At 41.9% G+C, this 27,981-nt stretch overlaps 2 long non-coding RNA genes across 3 annotated transcripts in view; one reads left to right on the top strand and one right to left on the bottom strand.

The window, feature by feature from the left end:
• LOC111933837 (uncharacterized) overlaps positions 1–2,706 on the bottom strand; it is a 20,762-nt gene extending 18,056 nt beyond the window's left edge. For both annotated transcript variants that reach the window (XR_015275882.1, XR_015275881.1), the window contains exon 1: positions 145–2,706. This is a non-coding gene — a long non-coding RNA (uncharacterized LOC111933837). The remainder of the gene's footprint in view (positions 1–144) is intronic.
• LOC111934224 (uncharacterized) lies at positions 1,294–27,536 on the top strand. The gene is made up of 3 exons (XR_002867109.2): positions 1,294–2,811; positions 14,838–14,883; positions 20,645–27,536. It is a non-coding gene; the product is annotated as an uncharacterized LOC111934224 (long non-coding RNA).
• Positions 27,537–27,981: the final 445 nt, after the last annotated feature.

Genomic DNA, 27,981 nt, shown 5'->3' on the forward strand with positions numbered 1-27,981 from the left:
ATTGTGTAGGTGATCTATGGTGTGTGTGTGCTGTAGCACATTCCACCCTGGCCAAGTGGTCCAGCAATAAGGATCCTCAGGGAAACCAAGCAGTGGTTCCACTTTAAACAGCTCACTCTGCCAGGACACAAAGCTTTTGCTTACCTGCTCCTTTGCCTTTTCCTTGCAGCCTTTCATTTTCAGAGCGTGCACTGAAGCACTGCACCATGCTCCTCAGCTGAGCGTAGTGTCACACTGCCAGAGGCCAACACATCCATCTCCTGCTCCCACAGACAAACTCTTTCTGTCCAAACATGCTGATGCTACATGCCTTCCTGCTCAGCTTTGATTCTGGGGGTGTTATGTGTCCTGCTTGCAGCCTGAATCTAAACTGAGAAGTTTCTGGCGACATCTCACAGACACACATGTGCCAGGACAAAAAGGTTGCTTGGACCTTGCTGCTTACATTTGAAAACATCCCTTCACTCTGCAGTCAAGTGACAGCTTTCTTTGCTTTACATCCTGCACACTTCACACACACACACACCTGCACTGGAGTTAGACACTTTCTTTCTCAGCAGCACTCACCTATCCCCCACACTGACTTCTCTACCACATTTCTCTTGGCCTTGCCATGCATGGTCTTTTCTTCTTAAGACACCCATTGTGTTGCCTACCCCTACATTGCCATGCCTTTCCTACCCAACCTTGTATTTCCTTGTCATTCCTGACCATTCCCTTCCTCTGCCTTCCTGACCCATCCGTGTCCTTCCCTTGCCCTTCCTACCCATCCAGTGCCTTGCAGTGACTTGCTCACCCACCCCCCTTTCCAGTTTGTCCAGTTTCCTTTCCCTTTTGCCCAGCTCCAATCTTTCATTTCCTTCTCTTTCTGGGACTCCCATTGCCTTGCCTGCCTCTCCTTGGTCTTGCCTGGCAAAGCCACCACTTTTCTTGCCTTGCATTACCTTTCTCACCCGTCCCCCACCTGGAATTCAATACCCCTCTTTCTGTGGAATTTTTTAACTTGTCTTGCCCTGCCTGCTCCTCCCAGGACTCTCAAGGCTTGCAGGTACCTCCAGTGTTTCAGGAGCATGTCACAGGAAGCCCAGAGGAGCAAGCACACCCACCTGTCCTGGCAGCTTTCTTCTGGCATCTGTCTTGAATTTTGGACACAAAATTCTCGTTTCACCCTTGGGCTTCAGGACCAGAATGACAGCTCTTTTGCATCCCAAGGAAAGCAGGTAACCCAAGTGTTTTAGGTGCAGATTAGAGAAGGCCCATGCAAGATCAAGGCCACACAGAGCAGTCTGTCCTGGCCGCTTTTGTGTACCAGCAATCCTTCAATGTACCTGTCACTTGCCTTGGCAACCCAAGAGTTTCCTGGCTTTGCCCTGCTAAACCTCCTTTGCTTTGCATTCTCCTGCGTGCCCCACTCTTGACCTGCCTCCTCCTCTTCTCCAGGGCCATGCCTTGCCAGGCCTACACCTCCTTTGCATTTCCTTGCCATTCCTGTCCCTTCCCTTGTCCTGCCTTGTTTCCCCACACGTTGCATTGCCTTGCTGTCCAGTCTGGAGCCTTCCCCTGGCCTTCCTTCCCTCCACTGCCCTGTACTGATCTGCTCATTCATCCCGCCCCTCACTTCCCTTCCTTTGTCCAGGTCAAACCTTTTGTCTCCTCCTTCTGGAACTCTCATTGCCTCGCCTACCACTTGTTGCAGTCGTTTCACTGTAACTCCAGCTCTGTTGTGATGGGCTCTTTAGTTTGCCAGCTGGATCAGAGGCTTTTGTGTGTGGTTTTTTTTCCCTTCGGCCGTGGCTGGGGTATTCCCGCCCCTTCCCCTTCCCGCGCCGCCGCCTTCCCCCTCAGCGGGTTCTCTCACACGGGCCCTGGCCCACGAGACCCCGGGCTCCGGCTGCAGCTCGCGTTTCTCCCCGTGCTGTGTCTGTGTCCATTTTCCCTCCGGCCGGCCCGCACAGCCGAGGGGGAGCTGCTCCTTTGTTGTCGGGGCCCCGGCGGGCGATCCGCTGCAGATCCGCTTTTTGTTCCTCCGGCCCCGGCGCGGCGTCTCTGCCGCTCTGGCCCGTGTGTTCCCAGTTCCCTGGGCTCCAGCGGCACAGGCTCGGCCAGTGGATCCCTGCCCCGCGGCTCCACCCCGTCTTGGAAAAGCCCCTAATGCTCGGGAATTGATTAGAGAATTCCTATCTCCGTTACTGTTTATCTTTACCTGTCGGTATTTTATTTGTGGAAAGTTTGTGTGCCCGCCAGCTGTAATGTCTAACTGGTTCTCACAATTCCCAAGCCCCCCGAGGCGTTAACCCTTTAAAAGGAGACGGTCAGACCCCCTATCCTTTGCCATTCCTCCTGGATTTCTCCTTGCAAAACAAATCTGTGAATTGCAAACCAGAAGAGTCCTCCCCTCATTCCTTCGCCTGGCCTCAGAGACGCGTGTTCAAAGAAGGGCTGAAAAGCCAAACCCGAGCTGGGGCTCAAACAGCAGCCTTGGTTCGGGCCCCTCCTGGCCCGAGGCAGAGAGGAACAGAAAACCGATCTGAGCTGGCCCGGGAAATCTCTGGCCGGTGTCAGATGATGCCCAGACGTGGGGCCTTCCCCTCACTCCAAGGCAGGGGGCAGAGGACCCACAGAAAGTGAGTTTCTGATCGCTATTGGGATGTCAGTCACCCCAGGAACGTGACTCCGCTGTTTTCAGCCGAAGACTCTTTTGAGGACAGAAGCAATAACCCCTGTGCACCAAGGGGCTCCTTCTTCAGGTCAGGACGACGCCACAAGCAACGAGAAGACTGAAACCCCCGCGGCGGGAGAGCAGGGAACCAGGTGGGAATGGGCAGGGAACCGTGTGGGAATGGGCAGGGAACCGGGTGGGAGTGGGCAGGGAACCGGGTGGGAGTGGGCAGGGAACCGTGTGGGAGTGGGCAGGGAACCGGGTGGGAGTGGGCCGGGAACCTTGTGGGAGTGGGCCGGGAACCGGGTGGGAGTGGGCCGGGAACCGGGTGGGAGTGGGCAGGGAACCGGGTGGGAGTGGGCAGGGAACCGGGTGGGAGTGGGCAGGGAAGTCCCATCCCAGGCAAAAGTTCTGGACTGTGCTTTTCCTGTGGCTGTCGGGTGTGGCAGACAGACGGAACATCGGGTGTAAAATGGGTGCCAAATTGTCTGTGGCACAAAGAGGAATTTTTACCCAAGTTGTTGGAGTCCTAGAGGCGAGGGGGAAACCGTTTCTAAGGAAAAGTTTAAAAAGCTAATTCACTGGGTTTTTCTACACTTCCCTCAAATGTCCCCCGCAGATGTATCTTCTGATTCATTTTGGAACAGAGTGGGAACAAAATTGACTGAGTCAATGAGACACTTCTGCAGCAAAGTTAATTTCTTTGTTTTAATTAGGCTAGCACTCACTGAAAAAGGGGAAATAGAATAATGTCCATCAAATTTTATGCTCTTGCAGCCCTGGCCAAGCTGCAGGAGATTCTTCCCTAAAACCCATTATCCCAGTTCAAACCACCAAGGTAGTTCATTTTGCAGCTCCATCTCCTACCCCTTCTTATACCCATTAAAGCCCTCCCTTCCCTCCTAGTAGTCCTTGGAGTGCACAAAATGAAGGAGAACGCATAGCTGGCCCCTTCCCCGGTGCTCCACCGGGTACCCAGGGGCCACAAAACGGTGATGAGCACATGGTGAAACACCCAACTCCTGCTGCTTCTTCCGACAACTTCTTCTTCTCCCCTTCCCTTCTCAACCCCTTCCTCCCCAAGGACATTCCCCCTCCTGGTACCCCAGACCCTCTCCACCTCAGCCCCACCTCCCAGGGGTGTTTCTCTCACAAGTTACCCCTCCTCTCATCCCACCTCTGATCCCTCCTCTGATCCCTCCGCTGATCCCTCCTCTGATCCCTCCTGCCCCTCTGCAGCCCCACCTGCCCCTTCTCGCTTGCTGGTTCCCAGGGCACTCCACACCCTGGAGATAGGAGGTTGGGGAAAGAGGAATCTGGGACAAAAATCTGCTCCACTCGCAGTTCCTGTGACTTTTAATGATCGTGGAGAAACATTACCAGAATGGAACCCGTTTTATTTTCAAGTGAAGAGAGGTTTGTGTAAAACCCTAAAAGAGTTTGGAAGAGAAAGTGAATTTTTCAAAAGTCTTTTAAAGGCAACCCTCTCTTCCAACCGATTAGTTCCATATGATTTAAAAGATTTGTTTTCATGCCTTTTTTTTTTTTTTTTTTTTTGTCAGGCACAGTTTCATTTTCTTCTTAAATGCATTATTGTATATGAAATATCAATGAAGCAGGAGGCGTGCTAGCCATCTGAAACTGGAGCCAACTGAGCAGGTCTCCATTGCTTCCAGGGATATCTTGTTTAGTTTGTACATAATGAATCAAATTGAGCTGCTTTTTCTGTCCTGGAGGATCTCTCTATTGATCTAGTCTTTGCTCTGGAACACATTCTTAGATTATATTTCACATTTTTCCTAGCTTTATATGGATTAGGTTTCTTTTCAAAACTATAGCTTGACCACACAAATTCATTCAAAAAATAAAAATGACAATATTAAATTCCAGTTTGAGACAAGAAGGTTGATTTTTCTAGAGGAAACATCTCTAATTGTGTTTTTAGAAAAGAGTATTAAGAATTCTTTTTCTTCCAGAATAAGTATTCTTCTTCTGTCCAGAGTGGTTTGCTTGTAAGGATCCTGTGTCTGCATAGCTGAATGATTAAGCAAAAACCTCCTAGGTGGTGTTCATGCCTTCATTTTCATGCTCAGGATGTGAGCCAGGGTCTGTACAGTGAATAGTTGGCGTGCTCTGGGTCACATTACAGCCAAGTTAAAGGTGTTGGGCAAACAAGCAGCCTCTGGGGCTGAGGTTATCAGAAGAAGGGTGTTCCCCTTTCCTTCCTGATCCTTAGGCAGGAAGGGCAGATGAGGGAATTTGGTGCTTTGCTCTTTGAATTGGCATATCTTATATATGAATATGGGATTTGGAAGTAGACTCTGAGGAAAGGGTTGGGAAATGGTTTGTTAGGAATTTTCTTTTTCCTGCCCTGGGTGGGGAACATTTTGATTTGCCTTCTCAGTATATCTTTCAAGGTTATGGCTGAATGTGCAAGTAGGAGAGGGCTTCCTGAGCTCAGCTGTGAGGGAACAGAGCTGAGCTTTGCTACACCTCTACCACAGAAAATGGTAGAGAATAGAATATTCTGTGCTGAATACTAGAATGGACTAGAATAATGTTTCTGATTTCCATGACTAAACTGTAAGTTCAGGCAGTTGATGGTAAGTGTCATTCTGCTTTTTCTTTGCTTCTGTGATAGGAACCCTTGGTACATCAAAACAGATTAGGATAGCATGTAAGCCACAGCCTCACAGCCACTTTTGACTCTTACAGGTTTTTTCGGTGACTCTGTATATTTCTGAAGTGTGGCATAACACTGTTACTGTGTACACTGTGGGTCATCAGAGAGGAACTTCCTGTAATTTATTGATCAGCATAAAAAGCATCAAGACATTGACATCTGTAGTATGTAGACAGTAAACAATAATAGGGAAGGAAACATGGGAAAGTATGACATGTTACTTAAATAAAGACAATGTCCTGTAACATTATCTGGAACTAGTATCAGAATAAAAATTTTTAGTGTCTTACATTATTTTTTTTATTATTCTCTATTGTGGATACATACTGAGTCATTTTCTCTGGACCATTACAGATATTCTCAGTTCACACCTGTTTTCTGGCCATTCTTGAAGTGCACAAGGTGCTTTTGGTTTTGGACATTTGAGTTCAGAATAGCATGAGAATTCTAGTATTTGCATGCTACCATCACAAAACCTCTGCTTGATTCTTTTCTTCTGAACTAAACCAGCATGTGGAGCAGAAACTCACTTGCATATGCTGAGGCAGTACCAACCATAATGCAGGATTTTGATTTCTGAACTGGCATGTGTAGGCAGCACTGTAATGATGTAAGTAATGGAGTATAATTACGACATAAAAACTATTCAGAAACCATAACTAAGCCTCCAGTCATCCCCATTCAGTGTAACTTTCATCTTTCAGGACCTTTTGTTTCTGTGTGCTCTCAACTTCTAACTAGAAGGTGCAGAGCCATCTTCAGGGTAAAGGAAAACAGGAAATGTGAAGAAGGAGCTTAAGGCCTCCTCTTGAAGTTTCATCCTTTATATTAACTTTATACTAACTTTCTACTACTGCAGGGAGTTTGTTTCAGTAGTAACTATAGATGCCAGCTCTCAAGGGAGAAAACAAAAATCTAGAACATGAATAGGAAGGCAGCATTTAAAAGGGTGTGAACCCTCTATATCCTCTAAGGAAGGCAAGTCACAAGAGGAAATCCTACTCAGCAATGCCATCAAACTGCCAGAATTTTCATTTCTCTCAACTCACTGTGACTTCAGGAGCTGGTGATGTCAGAGAGCTGGGATTCCAGACAGAATTGTTGACCTTACCTCACTTTGAGAAATTGCATAAGTTAGCCTTTCCTCTGAAGATGAAGATGAAGAATATTTGTAATTACATTGATACACTTGGTTCCATTTCAAATTTTTTATATTGTGCATTTCATTAAATTCTGGTACAGGATGCTCTGAAATAAGAAATACCAAAACAATTAATTTCAATAGTTCAATATTATTAATATTTAATCCAGAATACTTCAGTGCTCTTTATTTTGCTGTGTGCATTGAATTTCGACAAAATTTTCCACTCTCATGAAGCATGACTCACATGACTTGGCACAGGAAAGGGACAGGTTGGAGAGAGTCCTACAGGCTGCCAGCAGAAGCACTCTTACTTGTGATACACCTCCTTCTCTTTACATTATTGTGGCTATAGTCAGGCTTAGAATGCCAAAGACTGATTGTCCAAAATTTCTACCAATAACATCACAGTAACAAAAAAAAGTGCAGAACGAATTGCTGTTTCTCTGGTGCCTCTCACCATGAGTGTCTGAGTCATGTCCAAAGTGTGTCTTTTACTGAGAATTGTAGTAGTGTAGAAGTGTTTACTGAGAAAAGGATCAATTTTAGGACCATCCCTGTGTCAAAGAGGCCCCAGCAATATCTGAAAGTGCAGGAGTGAATGGCAGAACTAACTAAACACTTAACTTACTAATGCTGCCCGTTGTCTATGCCCTATAGGTCTCCACTACACAGTGACAGAGAGCTTTTTTTCCTGCTATCTTTTAGCAGTCAGTGATCTTCAGCCAGATAGATTTTATTTCTCCTGAAAACCAGACTCAGCAATACCAAGATGGTCCTCATGGTTCTTCATCAAGTGGGCATGGCATGAAAGGCATCCTGTGTCTGTAGAGCTCTGTAGAGCCTTTGCTGTCGTAGGGTGTTGCAGTAGTGTCACAGTGCAGCTGGTCTGGACTGGACAAAGTAAATCTAGATATAACACAAATCTAATTTAACATATTATATATATATATATATATATATATAATTAGCCTAATTCATGTCTGAACCACTGCACACCACTGGCCAGGACGCTGGGCAGGGAGAGAAGCATCAGCCAATGGCTGTCTAGCCAAGGAAATTCAAATTGAGTATTTAAGTGAGTTCTGGATAATAAATGAGGCTGTTTTGTCTCATGAGCACCTGGAGCACGAGTCGTGGATTCTGTCTCCCCACCCATGACCCTCACATTACAGTACTAGTGGTTCTTAACTTCCTGAAGTTGCCTGATAAGGAAGCCTCTTGTGAAAATATCTCGGTTCTGAAACCATATTCATAGGCAAAGCATCATGTGTGTCAGGAACTGCAGATTTTTTTAGATTATATGAATATGTTAGAATCTGTCACTTCTGCAACAGCTATGACAAAATGCAGGCTGAAATATAATTTATTCTTGCATTACAATCTATGACTTTCTCAGTCTTAATTTTTTGGTTCTGTACAAACCAGAAATCTCCCAGCAGCACCTAGCTACAAATGTTTGAGGAGAGGTTCATGTCATTTTACTGACAATAAACAGTGCCAAGCCAAAATGATTTCTGTTATCCTCCTGCACCAACCTGAAGTCTGACCCACAGTCAAGCCGTTTTCTTACTCAGTATAAAAAGAATGCACTTTATTCTCATGTTCCCCATGCTCACTTGAAGTTGTCAAATTTATCCTACCCTGTCACTTTTCCAGTGAAAAGGGTCAAAGGTTGTAGCTTTTATTAAGAGTATCTGTTTTCATCTCTCAAGAGGTTATTAAAAACTAGCAACAACCTTGAGAATAGATAGAAAGGAAGCACCTGTACAAAAGCAATCTCTGTAAACATTATCACAAAACCTACCAACATTTGTGTGATCCAGGACAGGGTGGGAGGGGAAGTGAAAAGATGTGAATTCTCCCTCTTCAGTGGGTTTTTTTCCTATCTTTTTTAAGTGAGGGGTTTCTGTATCTGCGGTCATGGCCCCAAAGGGAAAAAATGGATTAGAGTGAGGTATCACATTGCAGAAAATTAGTGTTGCAGTTGTCCCTGTACACAGACAGAATCTTGGACCTGAGTCATGCCAAGTCTATCTTCTCCAGTGGATTGTATGTCACTGCACATGTCCACGCCAGTCTTTAACGCACTTGGCAATGAAATCTGGGGATTGGATTCTCACACATTACCGAGAAGCTGAAACCCATGTCATTCATGACTACAAATATATTTAGGAACTTTCTGCAGTCAGGAATAGTTGAGGAGGAGTATCTGTCTGCTTGGCTGTTGGGCTTTACAATGATTCTGCTAATACTGGGTGCTCCTGTCGTTTGGCTTCAAGCAGTGAACTGAAATCATGCCCTCTAATGAATAAAATTTAGCTGGAAAGAATTCTTTTGTTCTTACATGGGTTTACTGTGATCTCCTGAAATTTTATTCATTTCCTTTTGGAAATGTCTACAACAATCAAAGCTTGATATGGTTGCCAGCCATTTGGTTTAAATAAACAGTTGTATTGATTTACAGAGATGCTGGGACCTGTGCCAGCTTTTTCTTTGCATTACTAGAGAGTCTGAAAGGTTCCTGACACAGTGTGCCCTCGGCTAAGCTCTCTCTTGTCTGCTACATCCTACTGTATTCAGTTTCTTTCTACATGTGAAAGAGGACTGGATATTAAGAATGTAACAATTTATGGTGTGGAAACTGGAAGTAGCCAGCTAGCTCTTGGCTTGATTCTTTTCATCCCAAACCCACATGTTTCTCAGCTCTTCCTGGAATCCCAGCATTTCCTTTTAAGCTGCTTTAAACATGATTCTGCTTCTTCATCTCTGCTTTTGTATTTTAGAAAGAAAATCCATGGAAAATGGCTGTTTTGGAGATATTTCCTTTCAGAGACTATACTAGAGCAGAAAATATAATTACAATGGAAGACATTGACTAAAGGTTTTATACATTTGTCCTTTAACAGGCTATTTTAACACTGGGAATAGTATAGCTAAGGCAAAATAGGCTGTAAAATCCATTTAAAAAGCTGGCTAAACACCTAAGCTGTGGTTTTTGAGTTAACTTTGTACCACCATAGCAACAGTGCTATCAAGCTAGCTCAGATGTGTTTGTGGGAGTGATGGCAGCATAGCCCAGTCTTTCTCTCTGCCAGAGAGGCATTGTCCTTTCTGTGCATCTAACAAGGCATCCTGAGAATTGGCCTGATAATCTCTGAGGCCTAATCTCTGAGTTAGCTCTTTAAAGCATTATCAGTGGGGAATAAGCCATCTGGTTTTAAAATTAGATGGCCATCAAAAGGGTCTGGCACATGAGTGCTGCTATGGAAGACCTAGATTTTAGTTTCTTGTGTTTGTTGAGAGTCAGAATGACTAAAGTCAGAATGACTAAAGGCAGCTATTCAATTTACTGGTAACTGACTCTTTAGGAAACTGGTATGTAACTTGTGATTAATGCTGGGATACAAATGTGATCATAATTTAGAACTTTCAGTAAATTCAGACTAACATATAACCAGGTAGGAAAAAGAAACATAAGAATCTTTATTCCAGTGGCTCATGATCAGCATACAGAAATCATCTCAGATTGCTGAATTTTGTGATTAGTTGATGTGGCTCTTAGAACTGTTTTCACCTTTCTCTTCTGGACTTTGATCTTACCAAACTCTTCAGCTTTGCAGACCTAGCCAGTCTGCAGAACCTTGCAGCATCTACAGAAGCAACAGTGGTTAAAGCAGTATCTCCCTTTGGAGCTCTGTTGGCTCATCCAGATGTTGATTTCTGAAGGCAGACTGTGTTATTTGCTACTCTGCCAATGGAACCCCTAAGTACAGTAAACATGATGACCTGTTTGCAAATTTCTTCTGACATCAAACTGTGATTATTAAAAAAAAAAAAGGAGTTGCTCTGCTAGCCTTGAAAGTTTTCCAGGGTCTAGGTTAGCATTCCCTGGCTTCTTGTTCTTCAGAATTTAGAAATTTATTTAGAAATAAATTTAGAAAATAAATTCTCACTGCAAATTTATCTGTATTTGGAAGAGAGCATACTCACTACTCTGATGTGTCAGAGTAGTGGTCTTGTCCTTTGCAGTTGTGTACTAGGCTTTACTTCATGTATCTACCACTTAAAAATGTGGAGCAATCCATTGAATCAGTCTGTTGATGCTGTGACCTTGAGGTGTTTTGTTTTTTCAGCTCTGGATTTGTACAGATTTTGTTTCAGTGTCTTGGTTGTACACACACAAATTTTGTCTTCTGCTTTGCACGTAGATCTCATGAGGAAAATGGTCAGTAGGCCTCATGTATATGTTACATATTCCTAAAGGAGCTTTCTGGTAGCTCTGATAAACGGCACATTCCTCAGAGAGCAGCAGGGCCCTGCAGGGAACTCTTTGACATCCCTGACCCTTGGTGAGGTGTTACAGAGCAAGCTAAGGTCATTCAAGAGGTCATGTTTTGATCTTCTGTTTCTTTAGGTCAGCATTAAGTGGAGGGGATTAAGGGATTTTTAATAGTCTATGCGAGGGGTCCACTGCTGGCAGTAGCCTCAAAAAGAATGTTTGTCATTCCCACTGCCTGCTGTGGGAAGCTCATTGGATCACTGCATCAAGTGCTGGGATTTCTAGAGAGTCTTTAGCAAGAAAGAGCCTGAGGCAAGATACATCTTTTTTACTTGGCTGTGACATTTCTACAGCAGATGCTGTTTTACAGCTTTTTGATTGATTTTCCCTACAATCTTAACTCTAGATTTAGGCAGAGGAAGAAGGGTGGGAAGAAAGTTAAGCATTTTGTCCAAAGTCTTTCTCTTGGTTTTGCTCATGTTTAATTTAACTTACAGCTGTTTAGATCACAATACTTAGAGGAAAAGTTGCTTGCCTTATAATTTGCTATTTGTCCTAAACTCTGTGTTAATTAACTAGGTCATGTATTCATGCTTACGGCATTTTATTCAACCTAGTGGTGTTAAAAAGTGACATCTAAGTGTGGGTTTGGCTTGAGGGAAATCAATGTAGTAAAAACAGGGGATTCTCTTGGGGCAAGCTGCAAGTCCCAGCTCTGGCACTGTTCACTTTGTGCTGTCATCTGGGTGTGAAACCTCCTGCTCCCTCTTTCCTAATTCAGCCTGAGCTGTGCAAAGAATGCACCCACACAGAGTGAGGCAATGGGGCCACAGGAAGGCTGCACTCTTCCATGTACATTAGTGGTGCTGAGAAACAAGGTTTATTAGCTGGTGTGGCTCAGGACAATGCAAGTTTTTCCACTTCCAATATCTGAACTGGCTTTTGTTTTCATAAAACAGTGTATCACACAGTCCATAGCCAAAAGGCACTAGAGTTTGAACCTTTAAACAATTCTATCAGGATTTTAAACATACAAGTTTTTGTAGCTTCTACTTTGAATATAATACCCTTTTATTTTATAGAGATACCCATGCTTGGAGGTCTCCAAGTGCTTTCATGTTATTAGCAAAGTTCTCTATTATTGTGTCCTTTATCTGTCATATTCCTTCTGCTTGACTTATTTGTAATGTCTCCCAGTGGGTGACAGTGCTGCAGTCAACATCAAAGCAAAATTCCTCATTGTCTTTGCTCTGCACTGTACTTCCATATCCCAAATACGATCAGAAATCTTCCAATTTAATTCTGCCTAAGTTTGTCATTAAACACAACAACAGTATGGCATAAAAATCTCTGAATCCCAAAAGAGAATTTTACATGTGAACATTTGGTGAAGAGAAAGGTTCTGATTAGGTTTTTAACATATTGTGATTTTGTATATTGTATTACTCAAACTGTCAGTTGCTAATAGCTATTTGTCACAAATTCCCAGTGATATTTCAATAAATGAATTGTAGTGCTTGAAAACATGGCATACCCCCAGATCAACCAAAAGGAAACAGGTTTGTATTGCAAGACAGTGCAAGACAGACAGTGGAACCTGTCTGGTTCACAGATGGGAGGGTTATTCTTGTCTTTTCATTGCTAGTTGTGTTACAGAACTGGTTTCTTCTATCAGGAACTTATTATAAGATAATCTAATTATGAAAAACTCTGTTCACCTGACAGTTTTCCTTTGGGAATAATCTAATCTAAATTTCTCAAAAATTTATCACCTCAAATGTATCCTATACTTGATTTCCTAGGACAACTTTATTGGTGCTTCTTTCCTGGGTTTCTCTTCTTACCCTTGATGATTGTTCCACAAGAATAATCATTCATTATTTTAATGTCCTCCCATTGTGAAGACCTATCATTTTAAAGATAAAATTATCTTATTCTTATGCTTTCCAAAAGCACAAGTATGTGAAAGAATACCTGTATTTAAAAAAAGAAAAGTTAGTAAGAATGAAGGCTAGAAGGTGTTATTAGAGGCCTGTGCTGCTCCCCATCACTGCAGAAGGTGAACATATTCCATGTAAAATAGCAAGGCCATTGTGGAGTATCCATGACCTTCAGAATGTGTTCTGTCTCATCTTTTCACATAATTATAAACGGGAAATAAAATTAATGTAATTAATTGCTGGCTTTTGCAGATGTATGATTATCGTATTGGATTCTTGCCCTTTGAAAAAACAGCATTGCATCTCCTGGCGTGATGTGATCCAAGAATACTGTTGCATAACTGTTGGAGATGTGGAAAGAAACAACAGTTATGGAACAGTATTGGAGAGGAAATCTGCAGGTTGTTCTTGCAGAAAACACAGCCCTTACTGCTGACCATTGCCACATCAGCTCCAGCAAAGTGGGATGGGTTCAGGTCACTCTGCCTTCTCAGGTGGATGGATGGCACCACCTCCACAGCCTTGCTTTCCTGTGTTCTAGTTATTTTATTTTTAAATTTCCCTCTCTCTCAGTATTTCAAAATTAAGCCACATGAAACCTTCCCCCAGAAATCTGTCTGCTGACCAGAGCTGCTAAATGCTGGTGCCAGAGAAATGAGTCTGGCCTGGCTGGACTAATTAAGTTGGCTAAGGCACTTGAGACAAACTCAAAGAGTCACAGTGGGAATGGGAGAGAGAAACACCAACTTCTTACATTCAAGTATTGAAGGAAACCAGCTGCTCCAAAATGCCCTTGGTTAGTGAATGTCTCCACAGGCAGTCTGCTAAGGGAGCAGTATCTGGAGCTTAGTAAAGCTGACTTTTTAAAAAGTGGTACTTGAAAAACAGAAGGATCCATTCTAAATTATTTTTTTTTTAAATCCACTCCCCCTTTGTAGTCATTTGATTTCACCCTAGCTTCTAACAAATTATACTTTTGGCTTCTGCAATCTTTTTTGCAAGACTGTTAAAGGGTATATGGGACCATCCTAGCAGGAGGGCCCTACACAAGTTACTTTTCCCTCAGGGTAAGAGCCATGTACTAAAGCTCTCTTCTGCTTTCGAGCAATTGAAGCAGCATTGGACTGCTTGAACTCCAGAGTTTTTACTGCTGCTGCTGATTCTGTTGTTGATTATGCTGCACCACTTCCACCTTTTATGTTTTTCTGGTTTTTAAGACAAAAAGACAGAAATATCAGTGGTTTGAAAATGGAATCAATAGCAAATGTGAAGCCAAAAGTCTCTTGTCTTCCTTGTGACATTCCGTGTCATTACTGAAGGATCTAAGAGACGTTTCACGTCTTGTCCAATACATAGCATATATAGTATATATACATATATAATATATATAATATATTACATAAATAGACACATATTATAATTATATTATATATATATTATATCATAAACTAGCTATTAATTTTTGCAAGTGCTGATAATGGACTTCCTAGCTGAAGTCCATTGTGAGTAACTATATTCAACCTAAAATTTCTCTGCAGTTTCATTTGAACATGGTTTTGACTTCCCAGGTTAAGTTGTATGGCACATGAATTGCCAAATGGCAAGTGCCAACTCTTAGCTCTGTTTCAGATGTGCAAACTCTGAGAAAGAGGAGAAGGAGGGAGGGTTTGTCCCTATAAAGTTAGTTCTTAGTGATGTTCCCTGTGGCTCTTCAGAGAGTTGAATCTACATCTTCATTGCAATGAGAAAGGAATATGGGGGGAGTATACAGCTGAGATTTGTTATGTGATCAGCTGTAATGAGGAAACAAAGCTGGTGGACTCACAATCTTACCAGAATTCATCCTACAACTGAGCTTTGTACTATCAAGTTCTCACAAAGTAAAATGGCTTCTTGCCTTTTTCCTTCTTTTTGGTTTTTGGTTTTTTGTTTTTGTGTTGTTTTTTTTTTTGCTACTGCATAAAAGAAAAGTGCAAAGGAAAAAGGAATTATAAGTTTTTCAATATTACATTATGTTTTTCTGTATCTCGGTAAAGTCTTCAACTAAATAAGAGTCATGAAAGCAAGGTAAGGAGTAAAAAGGACTTCCAGAAGAGATGTTTGAGCATCTGCTTCACTGTTTTCTTATTTAGGAGACCTGAGTGTAAGTCCCATCTCTCAGGAGATTTTCTACAGTAGGTAAGTGGCTTTACTTTTACTTTTCTGCATCTCAGCTCCTCACTTGTAGGCTGAGAGCATTGCCTTGCTAGAGCTTGCTGTGGTGAATACCAGCTCACCCTGTTTTCAAGGGAATATCTTTCCACTGGCTGGGAATTATTGCAGCACTGGTGCTCCTCTTTTTTTCTGCTGAGAGTGTTGCACTGTGGTTCTAGCAAATGCTGTTCCCCATTTCACTTATTTCTTACTTTTTTAGTCAGAGACTGTAAGAAAGGGAGAGACCCAAACCAGTGTGCTGGTTCTTTTTCCAAGAATGGTGCAAGAGTTAGCATTTTGGGCAAAGTGTGGGTGTTTGAGTTTTTGCTTGCTGTTTCTCTTACTCCACAGAAAATGCTGCAGATTCTTTGTATGTGTGTGCACAGTGGGAGAACATGCCCAGCTGAGATCCAAACACAACTGAAACAGAACTTGAAAAGTTCAAAGTTGACACAATTTAAGTTCTTGCTACTAGGGGGAAAAAAGCTCCTCTACTTTTCCTTTATTAAAACAAACAAACAAAAATCCCAAACAAATAGTAAAAAACCAAAACAACTCTCATCCCACTCATCTTCTTCTTAAAATGCATGCATTTAAATCAGCACACTGCTCTTGGAGATGGAAGAGAGAGAGAGTTCTATTCCCAAAGCCTGTTTTTAATCATCAGATGATTTTTTGAGAAAACCTCTGAACATTCAGCACTTGTGGTCAGTTTTCCCTGCCCAGAAAACGAGTGGTTTTTGCAGACATTCCATAAATACAGGAAGCTATAGCTATATGTAGAGACTGTCTCTAACAGATAAGGAAACACAAAAGTAACATACACACAATATAAAGGCAAAAGTTAAACTTGCCATGTTAGCTCAGACAAATGTAGTCCAGAAGTCTGACTCTATAGCCAGAGCTGGATGTTTCAAACAGAATATCCCAAACCTATAAAGTACAATTCTGTCATAACCTGCCCATGTTTTAGATTTCTTTTTAATTATTGATCTTCCTTCCTGAAGCATGGCACTATATTCTCTTTGAGTCTCTGGTTTGATTTTGTTTCTTTAGAGGGGTAAAAGGGGCAGAACAAAGGGCTAAAAAACTGCTGTGAAGAATTCCCATGGTGTTTAGCTTCCTGATCATCTCATAACTGGTTTTAATTTTTATCTGACAAAATATTAGCCTCAATTTTATCTGCTGCAGGAAGTTTCATGGATTCCTGTTTTATCCAAATTTTTATCCATTTTAAATTTTTTGTTTTCTAGCTCCTTACTGTTTCATTTTTCTTCTAGAGTAGCTAAAAATAAATTCCTGAGTATCTTTCCTGCACTTAAGTTCCTTTCATCCAAGGGATTTGTTTAAAGAGAAGCCTTTACTTTTTCTAATTCCCTCACCAGTCTTTCTCCTCAGCTTTGCTTTTGCCCAGTTGCCCACCAGAACTGAAGGCCCAGCTACAAATGAAGTATCCCTTTCCCTTTCAAATATCCTTTTAATATTGTAATTATTTTCTTTTCCACATGAGTGTTAACCTTTCTAACCTCATCAGCCCAATGAACAGAGATTTTAACAGAACTGTCAGCAATTAGCCACCCGAGCAGTTAATTATTAACAAGTGAAATTCAGAACATTTTTCCCAAAGTACATCTCTCTGAATAGTAAAGAATTTGTCTGATGTTAGTCTGTCCAAGTTTTTTTCATTTTTACCACTTAATACTACAGGAGAGAACGTTTAACTGAGACATCCCTAACACTTTAAGATGATTTCTGTGAATAAATTGTCATTGTTGGAATAGCTGAATCCAAGGGCTTTTAATCATTCTGAATTTAGGATTGTGAATCAGAGTAATGCCGTTTTTTTAGAATCAGTATTCCTTGACAATCTTCCTAATTTTAATTTGTTTTCTAAAATTCTCTGTTAATATGATTTCTCCCTTCACAGATCCTGTCATCATTGTCAGCCTGTTTGTCAACAGAAACCCTGTTGCAAAAGTTTTTGTTCTGTGGACCTTTGATACTAAAAAAATTAATCAAATGAGACAAAAAAGCTACAAAGATTTTGAAATCTTCACCATAGTGAAAAAGAAAATACTAAGTATCTTTCATGATATTATAAAATATTAGTGGTATTAAAATAGCAATGGAAAAGAAGAAAAAAACAGTAACATGCATTCCTCCAGATGTTTCAGATTTCCATTGCACTCTACTGTGGTAAATTCCTCTGTGGAAAGTTTAGTTACCATTTCATCAAGAGAGGGCTCCTTAATTTTTAGTATGGTTTTGTTTTACCCCAACTGCTCTGTGTTAGCAAAAACAAGTTAAAATATTGTGTGTTCTATTGCACTCTACAATTAAGAATTATAACATCTAAAATATTGTGTTCAGAAAGAATCCCCAATAACATATCATTATTTGGTTTATGCTGAAAGCTTTTCATTTGGTTTGGTGAAACTCTCTATTAGCATCCCAATTGGTTTCCAGTTAAAATCTGCTTTTGATGTATCCTTGCTCCAGCCTTCTGCTTTCTCAGATCAACTCAATCTGTAGCCCATAAATTCCTGTCCCATGACTAATGGACACTGAAGCAGCTCCTCCCTGCAAGCTCTGGTCCCTGCTCCTTTGGGTCAGTAATAAGGAACAAAAGACTCCTGGCCCTCCACACTGTTTTATTAAACTTCTTGGCCTGGTAGCTTTAGCACTGCCCGTTTCCAAGCTTAGGCCACGTATGATAAGAAATACTGTGTTTTACCAGGCAGTGTGGTCAAGTGGCAACATAGTGCATAAGTTGCAAATGTTAAAGTGGTTCAAGTGATGTACACCAAAACCTCATCTAAAAGGGAACTCTGAATCAGCTATTCTTAAGGAAACTGTCAGCAACCTTGGAGAATTCCCTGCTGGTAATCAGATGTCACCTGACCACCAGGAAAAGGCTAAAAGTGATTTACTTTGGGTTTTTAAATTGAAAGCATGCAGTGTCTTTGCATCCTTTATTCTGCTGAACCCTTTTTTTCAGCAGTGTTTTTGTCTAGTTCATCCATCCCAAACTTCCATGGGAGATGTAGGCAACCCCTGTAAAGGCAGTGTGCAGATTAGATCACATGCAGATTTTCAAAGGCAGAAATGCTGCAGTGAGACCCCCTTTTCACTGGGAGCAGCTGCTGCCCAGTGTAACAAGATCTCTGTGCCACCAGTGTCCCTAAACCCAAAAGGTTTTCACCCAGTCCTGAAGTCCTGGACTAGGACAAGGACCACTATGTGGGTTTGCATATGAAGAGCTTGGGATTCTGAGGTCAGAGTGCCCATATTGGTGTTACAGACAGATACTGGATCTTTGTCTTGAAAATTAATGGAGTTTTGTTTAGTTGGTCAAAATTAATGGGTTTTTGTTCAGTGGTCAGTTGGTCAGTGAAATTTTTTTCTGTGTAATAATTAGGCCTGGATAATTAAATATAAGATTTTACATTTTGTGGAAGTAAAGGACTAATAGACCATTATGAATAACTGTTGCAGTTGTCAACATTTCTAGGCTGTTTTGAGGGGATTAATATGCAACCACAAAAATTTGGTCCAGGCAAACACTTGGCATCAAAAGATGCACTCCAGGATATTCTTTTTTTCCCTTATGTTTGAATTTAGTCCATCAGGCCATTTTTAAGTTGGAAAAAAAACTTTGTTTTTGAAAGTTGAGATTCCTGACATAGTTCTGGTTTCAGAGGGAATATTTAGGGAATGAACAAGACCCATAGGACTCTGCCTCCTATTTTACCCCCATCCTGCTTCTCTTCATCAAAACGGTTTCATCTTGTTATGTTCTTGCACTCTATCACAGCCTGTGATAGGGACAGGTAAAAGTGTAGTTCTAGGTTTGTTATTCCTATTTTTCTCTTCCACTTAATAAAAGCCCATGTCTAATTATGCCTATTGACTCTTGATAACAGCTGAGGGCTTCTTTGGGATCTTCTTGAAAATCTCATCTTGGTTATGTGTTCTGTACTCAGTGACTGCTTCCTATGCCCACATATAAAAGAAATCAAGGACCCCATAATGTCCTGAAAGTTGTCATCTTTCCCCAGTCATCACAACTGTCTTCCAAGAGACGGGTTTTCAGCTATTTCTGGAGTAAATTATTTATTGTGAAGACAGGAGAGCAGAAATGGATCTAGTCCCAGTGCTCTTGCAGTCATATTTCTGCTGTTCTGGGGAAAAAAAAATCTAGCATTAACATAGCAAATGTTTCATCTTATTTTAAAATAAAAAGGGAAGTCAGAAGAGGAAGAATGTTTAGAATGCTAAAAAATACCTTTAAATTAGAGAGAGATTTAAAAAAGAGACTTAGGAAATTTCCTTACTCATAAATTAAGAACCCCTGAATGGAAGGTTCTCTCAAAATTTTGTGAGTTGCAAAATGCTCAGCTGGCAGGGAAAATCACTCAGTGACTTGTTCATTTTTCTTTTAATCTTGAGTGTCTAGTTTTGCTTTAAAAATAAGCGGTGTGGGTTCTATGTTGAATTCCAGTACTGAGTAACATAAACCCTGAGGGTTTTTTGTCAATTCAAACAAAAAAATGTGCCATGAGGTAACAAAGAATCTACTATTCTGAGTTTTGCTTCATGCATTGTCTGTGAACTTAAGACTGTTACTTGTTACTGTTGCACTGTCTGTGGTGTAAAATGGGCTTCTGCAGCCCGAAGATCTGAGAAAATAATTCACTGAGGGGTGAGTGCTCATATTTGAAACCTAAGAGAGGAAGAGCAGTACTCCCTGCTTTCCTCACTCAGCACATTGACATTGGTTTTGTCAGAGTTTGCTCAGGTTGGCCATGGCAAAGCCATGAAAGGCTCAGGCCTTGTTAGTCCAAGCTTCTTGTCACCAGCTGTATTCTCTCTAAGACAAGGCTCTCTTAAAAGGAGATTTCTAGTTCCAGTGATTTTAATGATATTTCATGTAATTATTTTTAAAGTTGTAGTAGAATTTTCACCCACTTCTCTTGATACTGATGCTAAGATGTGCTGTTGTCCTGGTTTAGGGCAAATTTGGGAGAAAATCTCCGAATGGGGTCCCTCCAGAAAACAAATTCAAGTGGCCCCTCCCTCAACTGGTTTAGGAAAAGTTTTCCTTGGAGAAAAGTGGAAAAGAACTGTTTATTTAACAGAAATTGAATAATATTAAACAATAAAGCCTCTCACTGGTCAATGAGATGGCAAATCCAGAAAAAGTCCTTTTCTTGGGGTGTTTCTTATCAGTCCCTCTGGCACTGGAAAGTGCCGAGGCCCAGGCCCCTGTGGGCCACAGCCATGAGCTCCTGGGGTTTGTCTGGGTGTTCAGTCCAGAGCAGGTTTGAACAGATCCAAGGAAAGAAGGAAAAAAAACAGTCCAGGGAACTTCTCTGCCTCAGCTAGCTAAAAACTAAAACTAAAAGCAAAGGAGAGCTCTGTGCTGCAGTCTGTCCATGCTGCAGACACCACAGTCAGGAGCGGGATGTGGGGCAGTGAGGGCTCTTTCAACACAAACTGCAGCTTCTTCTTCCCTCCCTTTGCTTTCAGAACCAGTCTTAAAAGTGTAGAATTTAATATGTGACATAAACAAGGTGATTGGGGATACAAAGTCACCCCATGACAGCTGTATAGATGCCTAGAAATAAATAGGATATATCCCTGCTAACAGCAATGTAGTGAACGACAGCAATATTCATAGCTGTGTTCAGTTCCCACAGTGCTTCACAAATAGCAAGTTTTCAACCTGTTTTAATTTTTTTCACAGACCCAGAACCAGTGGCACAAAGCAGGTAAGTTACATGACAAAGGCACTGAGAATCAGTGAAAAGCCCTCATTTAGAAGAAGGGTTCCTTCCTTTTATTTAATCTCTACAATGTTATATGAGCTTTTATAAAACTTCTCTTTTAATTTAGAAAATCATGGAATGTTTTTAGAAATCAAATCCATTGAAACAATTTAGTTTGTCCTTTGTATACTGTATTTAAATTTAAAGGACATGGGATGTTTCAAAGATGTTATGAAATTTGGCACTGTCATTTATTGAATAAATTGTTTATTTGAGGGGAAGAAACCAAAAATGTTGTCCCCCAACTGTTTTTTTAGAATTCTTGAGAGCTTAAGGTCTTCATGTTCTGAAAGCAGCTGTTAAACAAAATAAACTGCATGCAGGAAGTAGTGAAATTTAATGTCAGCCAAAGTTCAAAAAGGATAAAAAGAAACTTAAACAGCTTATTCTCAACACCAAGCTCCTGCATTAATTCACCTCAGGTAGGAGGTGGAAGAATGTCATTGTTTTTGTTTTTAAATTGTTCACTAGTATTAAATATTCCATAGGTAACATTTCAGACCAAATTTTTTATTATATATTTTTTTTAACATATGGTGCAGGAGTGTATTATTTTCCCTATATGTAGAGCACTCAACAGCCAGAACTAAATACTTTATCTATGCATCCGTCCCGAGGCTGTATTTTGCAGAAGAGGGGAGGTTCTGCAGATACCTTGTTTAATTAGAGAAGCCAATGATGAGGTTTAGCAATCCCAGCTTTACCTCCAAGCAGGCTGCTGGGTCTGTGTTGGGCAGTAGAGTATCGTGCAGGGGTACTAGGCAGAATTTGGTCCTGGCAGTGCTGTAGGTGCTAATTAGAGTTTATACCTTGGGGTACTGAGGTAGCTAAACATCTTTCAGTTCTGACACTGATTTGTCTTGGGGATTTTTACAGGTGTTCATTATGTGATACATACATGCCCAAAGGATCTGTAAAGTGAACTGGGTAATAAGTGATGCTGTGAGAAGAAAATATAAATAGTAACCATACCAGGAAGTCCTGAATATGTCATTGTCTTAAGTATAGGAAGTGCAATTATACCCTGGAGTACTGTAGAAACAGGCTATATCTTGGTTTACATCAAAGTAATGTGGGGAGTATTTAGAGCTAACAAGAAGGGCTCAGGTGAAATGTACAATATCCCTTGGTGACTTCAGCGGTTGTGGACGACAGAATGAAACCAGTGCTCTGCTTTTGAAAGGAAAATAACATGCAAAAAATTGCTGTTTTGTGCAACAGCCCTAACAAAAACATGGTCTATTGCTTTTCGAATACAAATTAAGGTTTAACTGCTCAGCACCTACCCCACTTTCCGACTCAGGATTTATTTCACCAAACCAACAGATCTTAAAATATTATTTACCTGTTAAAATGAAATACATTATAAAATGCTTAAAAAGTCACATTTTTTTCCTCATTATTCACTTGTCATCAGGGTGCACTTGTTACCTATCTGCTGACTGTTACTGGGTTTTGTCAGGAAAATTAATCCAAAAACACCAGAGGTTTATGTCCAAAAAGGAGACAGAGGAGTCCTTTTACTTTATTCGAATAAAGGGAGAGGCCATGGGGCATTCCCTTGGGGTCTCTTGATTTTTGGAGGGCGCAGCCTCCTTTTTATCCTAATTTCCCAGCTGCATGTCCCTCTCTCTTTCCCCATAGGCTGAGGTACTTGAGAGGTACAGATTTCCCAGAATGCCTGATACCTGAGATTCCCCTCTAATGTATAACCCTCCCTCTTAATTTTTATTTCTTATGAAATTGATGGTGTTTCCCCATTGTCTCATCTTTCAATACCAAATTTCATTTATCATCAAACCTACAGTTAGTCTGTAAAGGCAAATATCTTTTTTCCATTCACCAATCAGTGGAATCCATCCCATTTTTTCTTTTATATCACAGTGCTAGTTTCATCTATCAGCAGATCCACAACTTGTTTGTAAAGACAAATCTGTCATTCCTCTCAATTTGTTAATAAAAGCAGGAGCAATGAGCAAACACTGCCAGATCTTGCCTTAAAAATCCTTCAGGCTGTTGTAGTAATAGCCAAAAACTAAAAGCTGCACATAGAGAAGTTGAGCTGGCAACCTGTCAAGGATCCAAAACCTGCCTGTTTTAGCCTTGTAGTAGTTGTCAATTTTAACCAGGTCTTCAAAAGGAATAGCTGTTGGAATGCAGAACCCTCATTCTGTTGGTGATGAAATGAGTTAGATGTCCCACTCATGAGTCCTATTCATCTCTGTAGCTTAGATGAGCGAGTCCAGAATATCTAAATCTCACTAGTCCTCAGCAGCTGTATGTTTTGAAGTCTAGGCTCTAGAGATGTGTACTGAAAAAAGGTTGTGAGCAGCCTTCAGCTTCATCAGGATTTACATTTGATGTGCTGGTGTTAGAAGTAGAACGTGCAGCCTTTGTCCTAGAAATCATCATCTTTCCTCCTAAACTGCTGAACTGAAATTGTAATCAATGAAGTAAAACTTCTGTAAAAAGGCCACTGGGGAATTGTGGCTCTGGTTAAGCTCACTGCTGCCTGCACTGGGAAGGTGTGTGGCTGATTCTCTGTAAAACATTAACTTCAGCCATGAGCCATCTGGCAGAGGGCTCTGGTAACAGTCCAGTTGTTTACTAAGCCTGTTGTTCCTGTAGACAAACGAATGTTAAAATAGCTCCTGATGAAACTTTAGCTCCTGGCTGCCTCCTAGGCTGTTATCCAACTGTAGGAGCTATGCCATTTGAGTGCCAGTTTTCAATTCTGCATGATTAACAATTCCTGCAGACAAAGGATGGTTGAGATGGATGTTAAACACTCTGACAGGCAGAGGATTACCACTTCCAGTGGGTTTATTGTTGACACTTGCAAACTGCTGCTTTGCCACCCACTATTAGAGTGCCAGTCAGGAACTAGGAGAGGTGACACACCAGGTTCTAGACAGATTTCAAACTAATCAGTAAAATTGATGGAAAATTTTAAATAAAGAGGTCATTTTACCTGCAAAATGAAAAGGAGCTGTGAGCTCTAACCATCTGCAATGACCTGACAATAAAACCTCTCACTGATCAATGAGATGGCAAACCTAGAAAAAGTCCTTTTCATGTGGTGTAGCTCACACTAGTGACTCACTCAGGTTCTTATCTGTCCCTCTGGCACTGGAAAGTGCCAAGGCCCAGGCTCCGGTGGGCCACAAGTGTGAGCTCCTGGGGTTTGTCTGGGTTTTCAGTCCAGAGCAAGTTTGAACAGATCCAAGAAAAAGGGGAAAAAACAGACAAGAGAACTTTGCCTCAGCTAGCTAAAAACTAACTAAAAGCAAAGGAGAGCTCTGTGCTGCAGTCTGTCCGTGCTGCAGACACCACAGTCAGGAGCAGGATGTGGGGCAGTGAGGGCTCTTTCTCAACACAAACTGCAGCTTCTTCTTCCCCCCTTCCTTGATCTCAGAGCCAGTCTTAAAGGTGCAGAACTTAATATGTAACATAAACAAGGTGATTGGGAATACAAGCATCATAAAATCACCCCAGGACATTCCACCCCTTATCCCCGTATCATCAACTTATTACCAAAACTAATATATATTCTAACTCTACAAACACATACATCACACATACACATATATATGCATATACACAGAGAAGGACAATGATATTCAGCAAACAGTGATATTTACTCATGCTTCTCACCCAACAATCAGATCTCCCTGGGGTACACATTGTGTTGTTCCATCTTTCTGCATTATCCACCATCTACAACCTGGTCCTTGAGCAAAGACAATGCCACAAATGGATTTGTCTGTGCTTGAAGTAGAATTGATCCAAACCATCTTCCCTAGCAAACCTCTGACATGTACCACTGGGGCTTTGTCTCCATCTGCTGTATGCAGGGGCTTGGATTGGGCAGGGCCTGCTTGGTTGGTGGAACCTCAGGTGTTAACTAACCAGGTGGCCTTTGCTAGATACTGCTCCCTGTTTTTGAAAGATCCTTGACCAAATACTTTCAAGGTGGTTTTTAACAGTCCATTGTACCTCTCCACTTTCCCAGCAGCTGGTGCATGATAAGGGATATGGTACACCCACTCAATGCCATGTTCCCTAGCCCAGATGTTTATAAGACTGTTCTTGAAATGAGTCCCATTGTCTGACTCAATCCTCTCAGGGGTGCCGTGCCTCCAAAGGACCTGCTTTTCAAGTCCCAGGATGGTGTTATGGGCAGCAGCATGAGGCACAGGGTAGGTCTCCAACCATCCAGTGGTGGCTTCTACCATCGTGAGCACGTAGCGCTTGCCTTGGCGGGTTTGGGGCAGTGTGATGTAGTCAATCTGCCAGGCTTCCCCATACCTATATTTGGACCAACGCCCACCGTACCATAGCGGCTTCAACCGCTTGGCCTGCTTGATCGCGGCACACGTCTCACAGTCATGGATAACCTGGGAAATACTGTCCATGGTTAGATCCACCCCTCAGTCTCGTGCCCACTTATAGGTGGTATCTCTACCCTGATGGCCTGAGGCATCATGGGCCCATAGACCTAGGAACAACTCTCCCTTGTGTTGCCAATCTAAGTCTGTCTTTGACACCTCTAACCCCACTGGAAAGTGTTCTGTTTGTGGGTTATCAGGTGGAGAGGACTCATGATCTGGCTATATTCAGGAATATGCATTCTCCTCTATCTTGTCTTCTAATTTCTGCAGATGTGATTCCACAGCTGAGATTCTTGCATGTGTGGGGCCATGCGCAGCATCTGCATATGCTCGGAGCTTCTTCACCATATCCAGCATGGTCTCCTCCCTGTCATCCAGCTTCATTATTGCTAAAGCAGAAGCTTATTCTTGTGGCCCAAGTCATACAAGTTTTCACCACATCACGAGTGTACATGGTACCAAGTCTGGATTCCTGGTGTTTAGGTCATCTGAGAAAACAATCTCTGCCACTGCCATTTCTCTCAAGCATTGAATCCCTTGTTCTATAGTCATCCAATGGGTTTCTGTATATAGAGATCATGTGCACACAGATATCTTTGTGCCACAGTTCCCAGGATCCATTCCCAGAGAATATAAGGGTTATCCCCCCTCATCATCCCCTGATCGATAACCGAATCGTGTGACAGGTACCCCAGATGCCTCTCTTCAGTACCATCCAGAACTGTAGCCTCACCTGCAGCATCCCACAGGCGGACTAACCATAATTATAGATTCATCAGGTCGTCAAGTGTAGTCCTTTCTTAGTCCATGAAGGTCCTTCAGGGAAAAGAACTCATTAGTGACTTCTGATTTTGTGTCAGTTGCTGGCCTTGAGGGTCCTTCACCCACATCACCATTATCATCATCCACTGGCTGATCGGTTTTGGTGTTGTGTTTCATGCCTCTCATGGAGGAGCAATAGCCTTAAGCCTTAATAAGCCTTAATAAGCCTTAATAGCCTGAGCAATAATTGGTTTAGGCTCACTGGTTTAGCTGCTAGTTTGGGCTCACTGTCTGTTTATTGTGCTGGCTTAGCTGCTGAGTGACTGGGGTAGCTGCTGATTTATCTCCCTGCCCTACAGTAACTAGCAGCCAGGGCTCATACACCAGGGCTCAGCTTATTGCAGTGATCTTTTTCTCCTTAGAATCATCATGGCACTTCTCTTTCAGGTATTTCCCCACTTCAGCTGGGTTCTGAATTTCTTCCTGTGCAAAGTCCCAGGATACAGGAACAGAAAATTCCTTCAGGGTTTGGCCCATATCCTCCCATTCTCCACACCACTCAGGATTTTCCACACCTGGGTCTACTCCTGGGTCAGGACATCTCAGCTGTCCTGAGAAGCTGCAGACCATATAGAGGAAGCTTACCAGCTGAGATACCAGGAAAGTGGTACCCTTAACACTCAGGGGAAACTGAACATTCTCAAAAAGAGACGTAACAGATTCAAAGGAGAAGAAAGAAAGGAAAGGCTGAAGAACATCATCCCCAGCTCCTGCTCTAACAAACGGGGTGCAATTACTAATAAACCCCCAAAACATGCCACTGGGACTGGGAAGCAGGGTCGGACAAAGAAACCATAAGCCAAACATACCTGGAACAAACTCCAGTACCTTTATGAACTTCCTATAAGTCATTACCACTGAGCCCAGTGAAATAAATTGTTCTGGAGATGGACTCCTGTTTTATGCCTTTATTAGAATTCAGCCTTGGGGTGGCTACCAGTAAGTAATTAACATTACTAACAACTATTGGGGTAAACGAGGGGTACAACAAACAAGGTTTACAAATGGGACAAGGACATTAATTGTTCACAACCAAACATTTACAGTATTTTAACTGGGGTGGATTTCTTGAGAGATTTTATTCATGACTCCCAGCACAGCAGCTATTCTAATCTATGCCCCTCTACTGTAAAACCTATGTGTTATGGACAATACTGGAGCTATCTCTGGAAAAGAAAATGAACCTAGGGACCAGAAAGACATTAAAAGCTAAAAAAAGTCTAGGGACCAGAACCATATGAAAGCCACCACCCGAAGAAACATTATGCATTCAAACAACAGGGCTGCTGACTGCTTTATCCCAATACAGAGTAAATAGAACCAAAATGCAATCAGTAATCAGTACAGGCTTTTTCCACTTTCTTGAGCCACACATTGGGCACCAATAACTGTATTTGTCCTGGTTTAGGGCAAATTTGGGAGAAAATCTCCGAATGGGGTCCCTCCAGAAAACAAATTCAAGTGGCCCCTCCCTCAACTGGTTTAGGAAAAGTTTTCCTTGGAGAAAAGTGGAAAAGAACTGTTTATTTAACAGAAATTGAATAATATTAAACAATAAAACCTCTCACTGGTCAATGAGATGGCAAATCCAGAAAAAGTCCTTTCCGTGTGGTGTTCTTGGCTCACTCAGTCTCTTATCAGTCCCTCCTGCCCTGGAAAGTGCTAAGGCCCAGGCCCCAGTGGTGTGAGCTCCCAGGGTTTGTCTATGTTTTCAGTCCAGAGCAGGTTTGAACAGATCCAAGGAAAAAAAGAAAAAAAACAGTCCAGGGAACTTCTCTGCCTCAGCTAGCTAAAAACTAAAATTAAAAGCAAAGGAGAGCTCTGTGCTGCTGTCTGTCCATGCTGCAGACACCACAGTCAGGAGCAGGATGTGGGGCAGTGAGGGCTCTTTCAACACAAACTGCAGCTTCTTCATCCCCTCACTTCACTCTCAAAGCCAGTTTTAAAGGTGTAGAATTTAATATGTAACATAAACAAGGAAACTGGGGATACAAGCATCATAAAGTCACCCCAGGACAGGAGTGCTCACATGTACAGCCCAA

This window comes from Cyanistes caeruleus, chromosome 13 (assembly GCF_971803275.1).
Source record: "Cyanistes caeruleus chromosome 13, bCyaCae1.hap1.1, whole genome shotgun sequence".
Classification (NCBI taxonomy): Eukaryota; Metazoa; Chordata; class Aves; order Passeriformes; family Paridae; genus Cyanistes; species Cyanistes caeruleus.